Genomic DNA, 12122 nt, shown 5'->3' with positions numbered 1-12122 from the left:
GGCAGTAACCCTATTTTAATTATCTGTGAACAACACCTAAACTAGAGGAAATGCATATTGCACTTTGTAAAATTAATCTTATTTAGGATTAAATAAGATACTGTATGCAAAGCATCCAACAGTGTCACATAGCTGATGCTCAATAAATTATTTTAAGCAGTCAATAAAAGTTTCACTGTTAAACTAACACCACACAATTTCTTGTTAGAGTTTAGGAAAACCAAGATCAGAGAAAGATAATGAAGATTAAATATCTTTGGAGGATCACAAACTGTAGCTGTATATTGTCAAGTTCGGATTTGAACCCTGTTTCTCAAATCTTTCACTACAAATTACTTCTGATTGAAATATTCCTCAGATACAACTCTTCAAATTTTTGAAAGACCAGTATGAGTCTTGAGCTGCTAAAACTTTCTGGTAACTGATGAATACATTTCCCCGTCTGTAATGAAAGCCTGATCTTACAGATGTCACTTCTTCCCTCATTTATAGTAAATTTGTGGTAAAAAGAGTAAAACTCAACAAGCACAAATAAGCATCACGAGTGGCATTTATTTCTCCAGATTAGTTAGATTTGTTTTTGAACAAGGGAGGCAGCTGTTCTTGTCTTCACTCTTAGAAAAGCAGAACTAAGGCAACTAGGGAGAAAGGCAGAGCCGTTGGGAATGGTCAGTCAGCAGGGAGGACCTGAAGCTCTGTGATGGGTTGGGAGCATTTTCGTTGCGGCCGGGAGTGAGAGACAGTTGCAAAACCAATAGGGGTGACAGGTGAGTTGCGAAACCAGTCTGAAGTAAAAAATGAGGTTCTCCCAGAGTACAGCAGCGCGGGCAGCAGGCCGGGTTAGCTGCTCAGCGAGCGGAAGTGTCCGGAGCAGGCGGAAGTGTCCGAGGTAGGCGGCTGTGTCACGCCGAGGCAGGCGGCTGTGTCACGCCGAGGCACGGTGGCTGCTCGGTGGATGCAGGAGGCTGGGGGGCGGAGTAAGCTACGTCTAGGTCAAAGAAGGGCAAAGGAAGCCTGACACTGACGCGGATCGCCTCTGGATTCCGGATCCCGGGTGTCTAGTGGGAAGCCAAGGCCGATCTTCGAGCTCCTGGCACCTCAGAACCTGCTCAAGCACTTCCGGTAAGAAGCCCAGCGCCCGGGGCTCAAACCCCGCGGAGCAGCGCGCAGGCGCCGGGGACTGGCGAAGGCTGCGGACGCGGAGGGACTGGGCGTGTGAGCCCCAGGAAAGCCTCCTCTGCGCCTGCGCTTTCTGCTCCTCCCCGGTCGGTGGGGAAAACAAACCTTGAGCGGAGGTCCTGCTCTCCTGGGACTCCCAGCGGGTGTGGCTCGTCAGTCCTCAGTGCCGCAGCGCATCGAGTCCCTTGAGCACTCTGCAGGGGTGTGGGGAGGTAAGAGCCCCTAGTACTAGGCATCTTGGCCTCTCCTCACCCCTGCTGCACTCAGGGAGAAGGCGGGTTGGCCGCTGGACACGCCGATCTGGGCGCCGGGTCTGGTCCTCCTCTGCCTCAAGGGCCGAGCCAGGGCCCCTTTCTTGTTCCCTTTCCGAGACTCATGAGCCTGCAGGGGAATCACGGCCCTCAAACCTCCTTACCCTCTGTGGAGCCTGGACGGTCGGACCTGGCAGGGAGGGCAGTGTCGGCGGCCGTTTGCAGGCTCCCACCCACTCGCGCCCCCAGGGCTCGGCGCGGCCAGGGGAGCGCCCCCGCTGGCCGCAGCGAGTGGGGGCAGAAGCACCCCTAGGGTCGCCTGTCCTGCCTGGGGAAGCTTCGCTTTCGGGAGGCGACTGTCGTTACCGCGCAGGGGTAGCCTCAGCGCTGCAAGGACTCGGTCCCCGCAGACGAGTTTGTCACCGCTGCCGAGTGCTCCTTCAAAGCCCATTCTTGTACCGATGCCTTTTCTCATTGTTTTAGACCAGAAGGATGTGGTAGTAGTATACCTTAACACTACCTTTTTTTTGGTACCTTTGGAAAATTCTCAGATGACCTAACTTTTTATCTGTTAACTTATTTGTACTACCGTGATTGCAGATTGTTATATGGCAGACTAAGTGTTGTTAGTTTGACTAGTATGGAAGTCAGTCCATAAATTGGGTAGGTTAATATTTTTTATTTAACCAAATAGGCAATTTGTCACATTAGGTTCCTTGATTTATTATTTTAAGCTTGTCTTTTGAATTGGCAAAGTTTAATGGTTTGATCCAGTAGAACTCTATGATTTTTTTAACCCAATTTCTTTTTTTTTCCTCCCCTGGATATTAAACTGCATGCTTAGTATCAAAAAATGTTTTAATATAATAAATAATAAGGAAAAATAATTACTACCATTTAAAAGTAATCCACCGCAGTTACTATTCTTTTTACTTTTGAGTCGTTGTTTCTATGGCATTTCCTTAAGATGATGAGATTTTCATATATGGTTGGAATGCCTGCATTTCTTGATTAAAATTGTATGTTAAGCATTTCCTCATGTTTTTAAAAAACTTCATAAACAACTTATTTTTGGTAACACAAGTAATACATGAACAAAAAAGCTTTTGAAAGTTATATTTCAGATAATGTTAAAATCCTACTAGATTATCATCTCCAATCATAATGTTACATAATATGGTGTTATCACGATTTATTTAAACCAGTAGGTCTCAGGATCTCTTTACACACTTAAAAATTATTGAAGATTAAGAGTTTTTTCAAATGCAGTATATTTCAATTAAACTTAGAATCTTTAAATTATTTTTTCCATTAAAAATAATAAACCCATTATATACTGTAAATATTTTTAGAAAATAACTATAGTTCAAAAAATTTAGTGAGAAGGGTGGCATTGTTTTACTTTTTTGCAGGTCACTTAATGTCTGGCTTTATAAGACAGTTGGATTCTTATATTTGCTTTTCCCTCCAATCTGGTGTGCTATTTGGTTTAGGCTGAAGCATATTAAGAAAATCCAGCCTTACATAGATAGGTATTTGGAAAAGGAAGGACTTAAAAGACCCCCTAGAAAGCTCTTATGGTCTTTCAGGTGCTCTCAGGCCACACAGTTTGAGAAAACTGATTTAACCATTTTTGTATTGATGAGCTGTTAGGTTCTTCTGCAGTTTTACACTGTTATAAATGTTGTAGCATTAAAAGTTCTTTGTGATGTGTTCTCGTGCACAAGTGCTAGTGTATTCCTAAAAGTAGATTGCTAGGTCATAGAGTATATACTTTTTTTTTAAGTGTTGATAGACATAAACATTACTTTTGATGTCTGCATAATTTGTTGTGTTCTAATATTGGCGTTTAGATTGTTTCAGTTAGTGGTTTGGTGAAGTATCCTTGCTTTTTTTCAGTTGTTTGGAATTATTTTCTTCAATTTCCAAAGGTAATTGTTAGAGGTTGGGAATCCTTTTTAGTCTGTTGATACATATTTGTCACGTTTTTTCCCTGAGTGTGTGCCAGTTTACTTACTATAAGCAGCTCTGAGATGCACTCTTTATCACACCCTTACCAACATTGAGTACTTCTACTATTAAAAAAAATTCTGTTAGTAGGCAAACAAATGGTGTTTTAGTTTGCATTACTTTGATAGTGGAAATCGTTCACTGAACATTTTTTCTTAATCTTACTAGTTCATATTTGACAGTTTATAGTCTGGTGTCCAAGTGTTTTCTAACAGATTTTTATTATAGTTGTTATATGGATACATAAGCTATATTTTTTTTTAGGAAAGGAACAAAATTATCTTTGTTTTCCTTTTTGCAAAATAGTATATACTTGTAAAAAAAAGTAGTATACTATAGAGACACATAATGGAGATATGAAGGGCTCTCATAATCTCAGATAAATACTATTATTAATAGTTTGGTGTTTGCTCCTCTGTATTTTTCCTATGCCTTTGCTAACACTATTTTAATGACTTGTTTGTAAAAATGGGTTTGTTTTATGCATGAAGTTTTGCAATCTTTTTTTTTTTTTTTTTTGTCATTTAACATTGTATATTGGATGTTTTTCTATGGAAGTACATACATGTGACTCTGGGCAAAGTTTTATCCGGAGTGGCTTTAGGAACACCAATTGTGATCTTTAGTTCTTTGATGTCAGGCTCCTGTCTTAAGAAATTTTCTTCCTAGGTGATCTCATCCAGTAACAGCTATTTGCTGCCAATTCCCAAATCTTTTTATCTATCTCAGACTTCCCTCCTGCATTTCAGATCCTTATATTCAGCTGCCTATCGGACATCTCCCCCAGGATGTCCTCAGTGTACTTCAAAGAACAGTCCAGATGTGAGCTCATGTTTTCCCTCAGTCTTCCTCCTCATGTTGCCTGTTATAGTCAGTGGTACCTGTCTACCCAGTCACCAGTGATGGAAACCTGGCAGTAATTCTACCTTTCTCCCTTGTTTTCACTCTCCAGAACTTCCCCATTCTTTATCCACTTTTGCATCTATGCTTTCATCTACTCTGCACTGTCTAAATTCAGGCCATCATCATCTCTCACCTTAATCATTTTAGGAATCTCATTATTGGTTTTGTTGGTTTTCTGGTTAATCTCCCATGTTGCTGCCAATTTTGTTGTTTATCATGAAGACATTTTTAAGAACCATTTTTTGTAAACATTGTAGCATTTTGTTGTAAATATGAGAGTACATAAATGACCAAGTAAAAATATCACCTAAAATAGGTCATCATATGAACACATAAACTTGTTTAGGATAGGGAGTATATCTTATATTTTGCGTTGGATTTCTCTCCGGAAACTTTTATATTTCTTCACTAAGTATGTAGTAAGCATCTTTTATGTGGCAGACACTGGTCAAGATACATTGAATATATGGGTGAATAAAAATACAAGCTTTCTATCTTTATAGAGTTAAATTCACAGAGGTAGGAATTGTTCCAGATGGTAAACAACAAATGTAATATATCATACAAAATGTTAGAAATTGCAGCATAACTAAGTACATTTGAAAGGAAAAAAAGGAGAGCAGTGTGGGATGGGAAGGTCAACAGTGTAGGGGAAAGGAGAGGTGGAGAATGCAGATTACAATTTGAAATGGTGTGATCTTCTCTTAAACTCCCCTGGTATTCTGAAATTTCATAATGATGTGGTTTGGTTTAAGGGTTTTTCATTCATTGTATTGGGCTGTGTAAGTCCGGGGAGAGGAATTCCTGGGGCAAAATACCTCTAAAAACCAAAATCGGTCAAAGGGAGAAATAAAGTTTATAACCTGTTTATTGCTCACAAACTGCAGTTCCAGGCCTTCTTTCTTCTCTGCTCAAGCAGCAACCACACCGGCCCCCCCTCCCTCACCTCTCAGGTACAAATAAGCCCTCTGTTGCCCAGATAATCACCCATTGATATGGAGATGCACTTCTCCATCCCTGAGGGAAGATGCAAATGCACTAAAGCCATACTTCTTTCTACCTCTGAACGCCTGTTGATATGCAAATATACTAAAGCCAGGCGAGATATTCTGGAAATACTACAATTTTACCCAAAATCCACCCCTCCAGAAATCTCGCCTTACAATTTACTCGATCTCTCTCTTCCGACCAATCTAGTAACATGCAATAGCAACAGCAATAAAATCTTGATAATCCTCAAGCCAGAGGATTCAGCCTATGCAGATTAAGTAAATGTACTTTACAGCACAATCTCTCACTAAGCACAAAATATATTTCTACACTTGTTTACTCATTCCTAACAGTCATGCTAGACTGCTCACAAAACTTTTACCAAACATTAGACAAAGTCAAGCCTCTCTTTAAACATTATTTTCTTGACAACAGCAACACAATCATAATTCTCAAGCCAGAGGATTCAGCTAGGTTCAAAGTCCCATGCAGATTAAGTCCAAAGCTTGTCCATTCCAGCCATCACGTGGCAGCTGCAGCCAGGGGGCGCATCCAGGTCACAAAGACTGTAGAAGCAAATAACCATGATTGTCTGGGGCCAATTTGCTGTTATTACAGGAATATACAGAAGGCCAGCTTCCAGGCCTTTTCCCCAAGGTGCCAGAAGAGCCAGCCATCGCCGATCCATGTGTTCAAATGTCCAGGGCCATGTCCATATTACTCCTAATTGCTGCATCCATCCATACAACACATGTCCAATAAAGTGGGTACCTCAATCACTCTCAGTAACCGGCGACTGACCATAGGCTGCAGAGAGATGCTCTAGGCCCCTCTTGGTGGTTTGCTGATCTGCACAATGTGCAGGGCACTCCTTCTGGGCTCAGCTGACTTCTTCAAAGGTGAAAGACAAGCCACACCGATGGGCCCACATTGTCTTTTGAGGTGTCTGTGCCATGCCACTCTGTGGCCTTTGGGTCCAGTCTTACACCCACCCTGCAATGGGATAGGAGGTTATTACCTTGGTCAGAGCTGTTCCAGTGATGGGCTCCGTAGTCAGCAAGGCATCGTACACAGCAGCCAGTTGCTTCTCTATCAAGGTGACCCGGACCTCTGCTCCTTTCCATAGTTGTGGCCAGGCTCCGGCCAGCAGCAAGAGCAGCAGCAGTGGCAGAAGCAGTAGCCTTAGGCTCGGGCCACGGGCCGGGGTCAGCGTGGCCAGCAGTGGTGGTGGCACCTCCATGACCACACGAGTGTAGACAGATGTCCCTCGGCGCGAGCACCACTTCTCCCCATCATTTCTAGGGGCAGCCCTCCAAAAGGTCACACCTATTATGACAGATTTCGGGTTCACAGGAATTCTGCTGACTACGCCAATTGTAAGTCCAGGGAGAGGAATTCCCGGGGCAAAATACCTCTAAAAACCAAAATCAGTCAAAGGGAGAAATAAAGTTTAAAACCTGTTTATTGCTCACAAACTGCAGTCCCAGGCCATCTTCTCTGCTCAAGCAGCAACCACACCAGCCCTCCCCCTCACCTCTCAGGTACAGATAAGCCCTCTGTTGCCCAGGTAATCACCCATTGATATGGAGATGCACTTCTCCACCCCTGAGAAAGATGCAAATGCACTAAAGCCATACTTCTTTCCACCTCTGAACGTCTATTGATATGTAGATATACTAAAGCCAGGCGAGATATTCTGGAAATACTACAATTTTACCCACAGGCCATAAATGGACCCTTGCCACCTGGAGACCATATCTTTCAGTTCTTAGGCATTTTATTTGACAACTTTTTTTTTTTGTTCTTCCTACACTTTCTAGATTTCTTGTTTTTTGAATATTGGGACCTCATTAAATTGATTCTCTCATTTTCTCTTTTCTCCTGTTTTCCATCCCTTTCTTCTTTCTACTTTCTAGGATATTTTCTCAACTTCATTTTCCAATCCTTTTTCATTTTTTAAAATAATCTCTTTCTTTTAGAACTAAAGACCATACCTCATTTAGATTTCCTCAGTGCGAATCCCACTCCTCTGACACCAAATGAGATGGTGTCTTTTCCTACATATATACATAACAATAACAATATTTGCACAGTAGTAATGGTATAACTCCATTTGGGTTCCCAGACCAGATTCCAGTGTCTCTTAAGTACAAGGGATGGGGTCTTCCCATACATAGTAACACCAGGCAATTCTTGAACACGAGCAGCATGTCCAGGAACTCAATTCTGATTCTATTTGCCCAGAGATAGCACCAGATTCCCCAGTTTAAGGGCTAGGTCCTATAAGACTACCCTTCACCTCCATGGGTAAAATTGTAACATTTCCAGAGTATCTCGCCTGGCTTTAGTGCATTTGCATATCCTCAGGGGTGGAGAGAAGTTCTTCTCCATGTCATTGGGGAAAATTACCTGGGCAACTGAGGGTGTGTCTGAACCTGAGAATTTAAAGGGAGGGGCTTGCTTGCTTGCTTGCTTGTTTGCTTCTCTAGGAGCAGAGGAGTGAGACGGCCCTGGACTGCAGTCTGTAAGCAATAAATGGGTTTTAAACTTTATTTCTTCCTTTGACTGATTTCGGTTTTTAGAGGTATTTTTTCCCGGGATTTCCTCTCCCTGGATTTACAACCTCCCACTCCAGACACCGGTCATAAGCCCCAGGCAGTTACCTGTGCTTCTGACCTATCGGCTACAGATTTGAAGGTTTCAATGACCACCCCCTTAGGTTCAATTAATTTGCTAGACTAGCTCACAGAACTCAGGAAAACACTTACACTTACCAGTGTAATAAAGGATACCTTAAACGATACAAGTTAACAGCCAGATGACGAGATTCATAGGGCAAGGTCCCAATGAAAGAGCTTCTATCCTTGTGGAGCTTGGGGCCTAGCTTAGTGGCACATGGAGGCATTCTGGTTCCCCAAGCATAGAAGCTCTCCTCAACTGAGAAGCAGCATCCAACTGAGCAGAGCAGAGCAGAGAGAAATTCTTCTCAGGGGTTTTTGTGAGGGCTTCAGTGTATAGGCATGATTGACTAAATTATTGGCCATTTGGTGATTCAACTTCCAGCCCCCATGCTTGGGTGGGGTCCAAAGTGTCATTAACATGGCAAAACACCCATTTCATCTTTAAAACTCTGCAGTGTTTTCAGGAACTGTGGATGAAGACCAGACATACCTGGGAAGTGTATATTTGGCCATCTGACTGACCAAATATTTCTTTCTTTCTTTTTTTTTTTGAGACGGCATCTCTCATATTAATTGATCAAATGGTTGTTAACAACAATAAAATTCTGTATAGGGGAGTCAATGCTCAATGCACAATCATTAATCCATCTCAAGCCTAATTCTCATCAGTCTCCAACCTTCTGAAGCATAATGAACAAGTTCTTACATGGTGAACGAATTCTTACATAGTGAATAAGTTCTTCCATGGTGAACAGTACAAGGGCAGTCATCACAGAAACTTTTGGTTTTGATCACGCATTATGAACTATAAACAATCAGGTCAAATATGAATATTTGTTTGATTTTTATACTTAATTTATATGTGGATCCCACATTTCTCCCTTTATTATTATTATTATTTTTATTTTTAATAAAATGCTGAAGTGGTAGGTGGATGCAAGATAAAGGTAGAAAACATAGTTTAGTGTTGTAAGAGAGCAAATGTAGATGATCAGGTGTGAGCCTATAGACTATGTGTTATCCAAGCTAGACAGGGGCATTAAAATATCCACGGATGCAGAAGATTTCTCTCAAAACAGGGGGTGTGAGGTTCTAAGCCTCACCACTGTTGATCCCCAATTTCTCACCTGATGGCCCCCCTGCAACTGTGCCTGTCTTAGGTTGTTCCTCCCTTGAGGAATCTTACCCGTCTCTGGCTAACCAGTCATCTTCCGGGGCCATACAGGGAGATGTAAAGTTGGTAAGTGAGAGAGAAGCCATATTGTTTGAAAAGGTTAGCTTTTTACTTCTTTGCAGATTTATGCCCTGTGGTTTCTATGCCCAGCATTTGTCTTGAGGTATCTTTACCACTTGGAGGAATTATGATACTCGGTAAATTCGATATGAGGCACGAATTCTATTTAAGGGTTGTAATTAGGAAGGAAGAAGAAAAGCTATAGAGGTAGCAGACGGAAGAAAACATGGAAGGATAGATTATTTCTTTGACATATCTTCTTGTAGAGTAACTTAAGCATGTATAGGTTTTAAACTACTAATTAAGTTGCACACACACATTAACATAATAGGAATACAGTTACATAACCAAAGCAGATCTATAATTACCAGCCATCTCCAGTGAAGCCAAGAAAACCAGTTAGGCACCCTAGGCATTTGTGAAAATTTATCTATGATATGATGGATATTGTCCAACTGTACTTGAACAGTCTGATAGAAAACAGACAAATTAAAACAACCCGTTCCTAGGAACTGTTCACATCCCATATGTTCTTTTAACACTAGATAGTCTGTAATTGTAAGATTTTGGAGCGCTACAACTTGCACTTCTCCTAATTCTTTGTTGAGTTCCAACAGTATAGATCCAGTCAAATTTGTTGTTTTACTGAAAGCACAGGCCAGCTTAGATATCTCCTTCTTCATTCCAATGGCAAGTCCAGGGAACCGGTGGGATGGATGCAGCTACAACTGCAGTATCGCCTGGATCTTTGTTGAGGTTTTTTGATGATCATCTTCTGGTATGAGTCTTCCAGAGAGTGCTGATGTTGGAAGTTCTTCTTCATATCGTATCTAAGTTCATTTAATGGGTAGCCAAATTAGGCTATGATCCTCTGTATAAACACAAAGAGACCCTTTTTGCCCACACTTTGATATGCCCTTTATACCATTGTGTAGAGCTCATTGGAGGTCACCACACAGGAACTGCTTTTTTTTTTTAAGAGAAAGGAATATTATCAGAAAAGTGTACCTCCATAGCCGATCATCTGACACCCTTTAAGTGATCAAAATTAAGGATATTTAAAGTATGCATTAATTGTTGATTTACAGTTAGTTTTATCCTATCAAGGAGTAAACCCCTTTTCTTTTATTTATCCTTAATCTACACTTACATGAAGAATATTATGTTTACTAGGCTCTCCCCTATACCAGGTCCCCCCATAAACCCCTTTATAGTCACTGTCCATCAGCATAGCAAAATGTTGTAGAATCACTACTTGTCTTCTCTGTGTTGTACAGCCCTCCCCTTTCTCCCTCCCCCATCCATGCTAATCTTAATACCCCCTTTCTTCTTCCCCCCATTATCCCTCCCTACCCACCCATCCTCCCCAGTCCCTTTCCCTTTGGTAACTGTTAGTCCATTTTTGGGTTCTGTAATTCTGCTCCTGTTTTGTTCCTTCAGTTTTTCCTTTGTTCTTATACTCCACAGATGACTGAAATCATTTGGTATTTCTCTTTCTCTGCTTGGCTTATTTCACTGAGCATAATACCCTCCAGGTCCATCCATGTTGCTGCAAATGGTAGGATTTGCCCTCTTCTTATAGCTGAGTAGTAGTCCATTGTGTATATGTACCACATCTTCTTTATCCATTCATCTACCAATGGACATTTAGGTTGCTTCCAATTCTTGGCTATTGTAAATAGTGCTGCGATAAACATAGGGATGCATCTGTCTTTCTCAAACTTGATTGCTGCATTTTTAGGGTAAATTCCTAGGAGTGGTTATACCTGGGTCAAATGGTAAGTCTGTTTTGAGCATTTTGATGAACCTCCATACTGTTTTCCACAATGGCTGAACTAATTTACATTCCCACCAGCAGTGTAGGAGGGTTCTCCTTTCTCCACAGCCTCGCCAACATTTGTTGTTGTTTGTCTTTTGGATGGCAGCCATCCTTACTGGTGTGAGGTGATACCTCATTGTAGTTTTAATTTACATTTCTCTGATAATTAGTGATGTGGAGCATCTTTTCATGTGTCTGTTGGCCATCTGTATTTCTTTTTTGGAGAACTGTCTGTTCAGTTCCTCTGCCCATATTTTAATTGGATTATTTGATTTTTGTTTGTTGAGGCGTGTGAGCTCTTTATCTATTTTGGATGTCAAGCCCTTATGGGATCTGTCATTTACAAATATATTCTCCTATACTGTAGGGTTCCTTATTGTTCTATTGATGGTGTCTTTTGCTGTACAGAAGCTTTTCAGCTTAATATAGTCCCACCTGTTCATTTTTGCTGTTGTTTCCTTGCCCGGGGAGATATGTTCAAGAAGAGGTCACTCATGTTTATGTCCATGAGATTTTTGCCTATGTTTTTTTCCACAAGTTTAATGGTTTCATGACTTACATTCAGGTCTTTGATCCATTTTGAATTTACTTTTGTATATGGGGTTAGACAATGGTCCAGTTACATTCTCCTACATGTAGCTGTCCAGTTTTGCCAGCACCATCTGTTGAAGAGACTGTCATTTCACCATTGTATGTCCGTGGCTCCTTTATCAAATATTAATTGACCATATATGGTTTGATTAATGTCTGGAGTCTCTAGTCTGTTCCACTGGTCTGTGGCTCTGTTCTTTTGCCAGTACCACATTGTCTTGATTACTATGGCTTTATAGTAGAGCTTGAAGTTGGGGAGTGAGATCCCCCCTGCTTTATTCTTCTTTCTCAGGATTGCTTTGGCTATTCGGGGTCTTTGGTGTTTCCATATGAATTTTTGAATTATTTGTTCCAGTTCATTGAAGAATGTTGCTGGTAATTTGATAAGGATTGCGTCAAATCTGTATATTGCTTTTGGCAGGATGGCCATTTTGACGATATTGATTCTTCCTAGCCACGAGCAT

General features: G+C 41.3%; 1 protein-coding gene and 1 long non-coding RNA gene across 5 annotated transcripts in view; one reads left to right on the top strand and one right to left on the bottom strand.

The window, feature by feature from the left end:
- Positions 1–532: 532 nt before the first annotated feature.
- Positions 533–4389, bottom strand: LOC118968631 (uncharacterized). Its single transcript, XR_005056399.2, has 2 exons — positions 1595–4389; positions 533–1373 (listed from the first exon to the last, which is right to left on the bottom strand). It is a non-coding gene; the product is annotated as an uncharacterized lncRNA (long non-coding RNA).
- Positions 937–12122, top strand: part of ZFYVE16 (zinc finger FYVE-type containing 16) — a 55883-nt gene continuing 44697 nt past the window's right edge. For 2 of the 4 annotated variants that reach the window (XM_073234607.1, XM_073234601.1), the window contains exon 1: positions 937–1122. The gene's annotated coding sequence lies outside the window, so the exon portion shown is untranslated. Of the gene's footprint in view, positions 1123–1254; positions 1392–12122 lie in introns of those variants that run through there. The other 2 variants (XM_073234602.1, XM_017673818.3) reach the window with 1 other exon arrangement.

Source organism: Manis javanica, chromosome 1, assembly GCF_040802235.1.
Source record: "Manis javanica isolate MJ-LG chromosome 1, MJ_LKY, whole genome shotgun sequence".
NCBI classification, from domain to species: domain Eukaryota; kingdom Metazoa; phylum Chordata; class Mammalia; order Pholidota; family Manidae; genus Manis; species Manis javanica.
The sequence above is the reverse complement of the archived record's forward strand: the minus strand, read 5'-3'. Positions and strand labels throughout refer to the sequence as shown.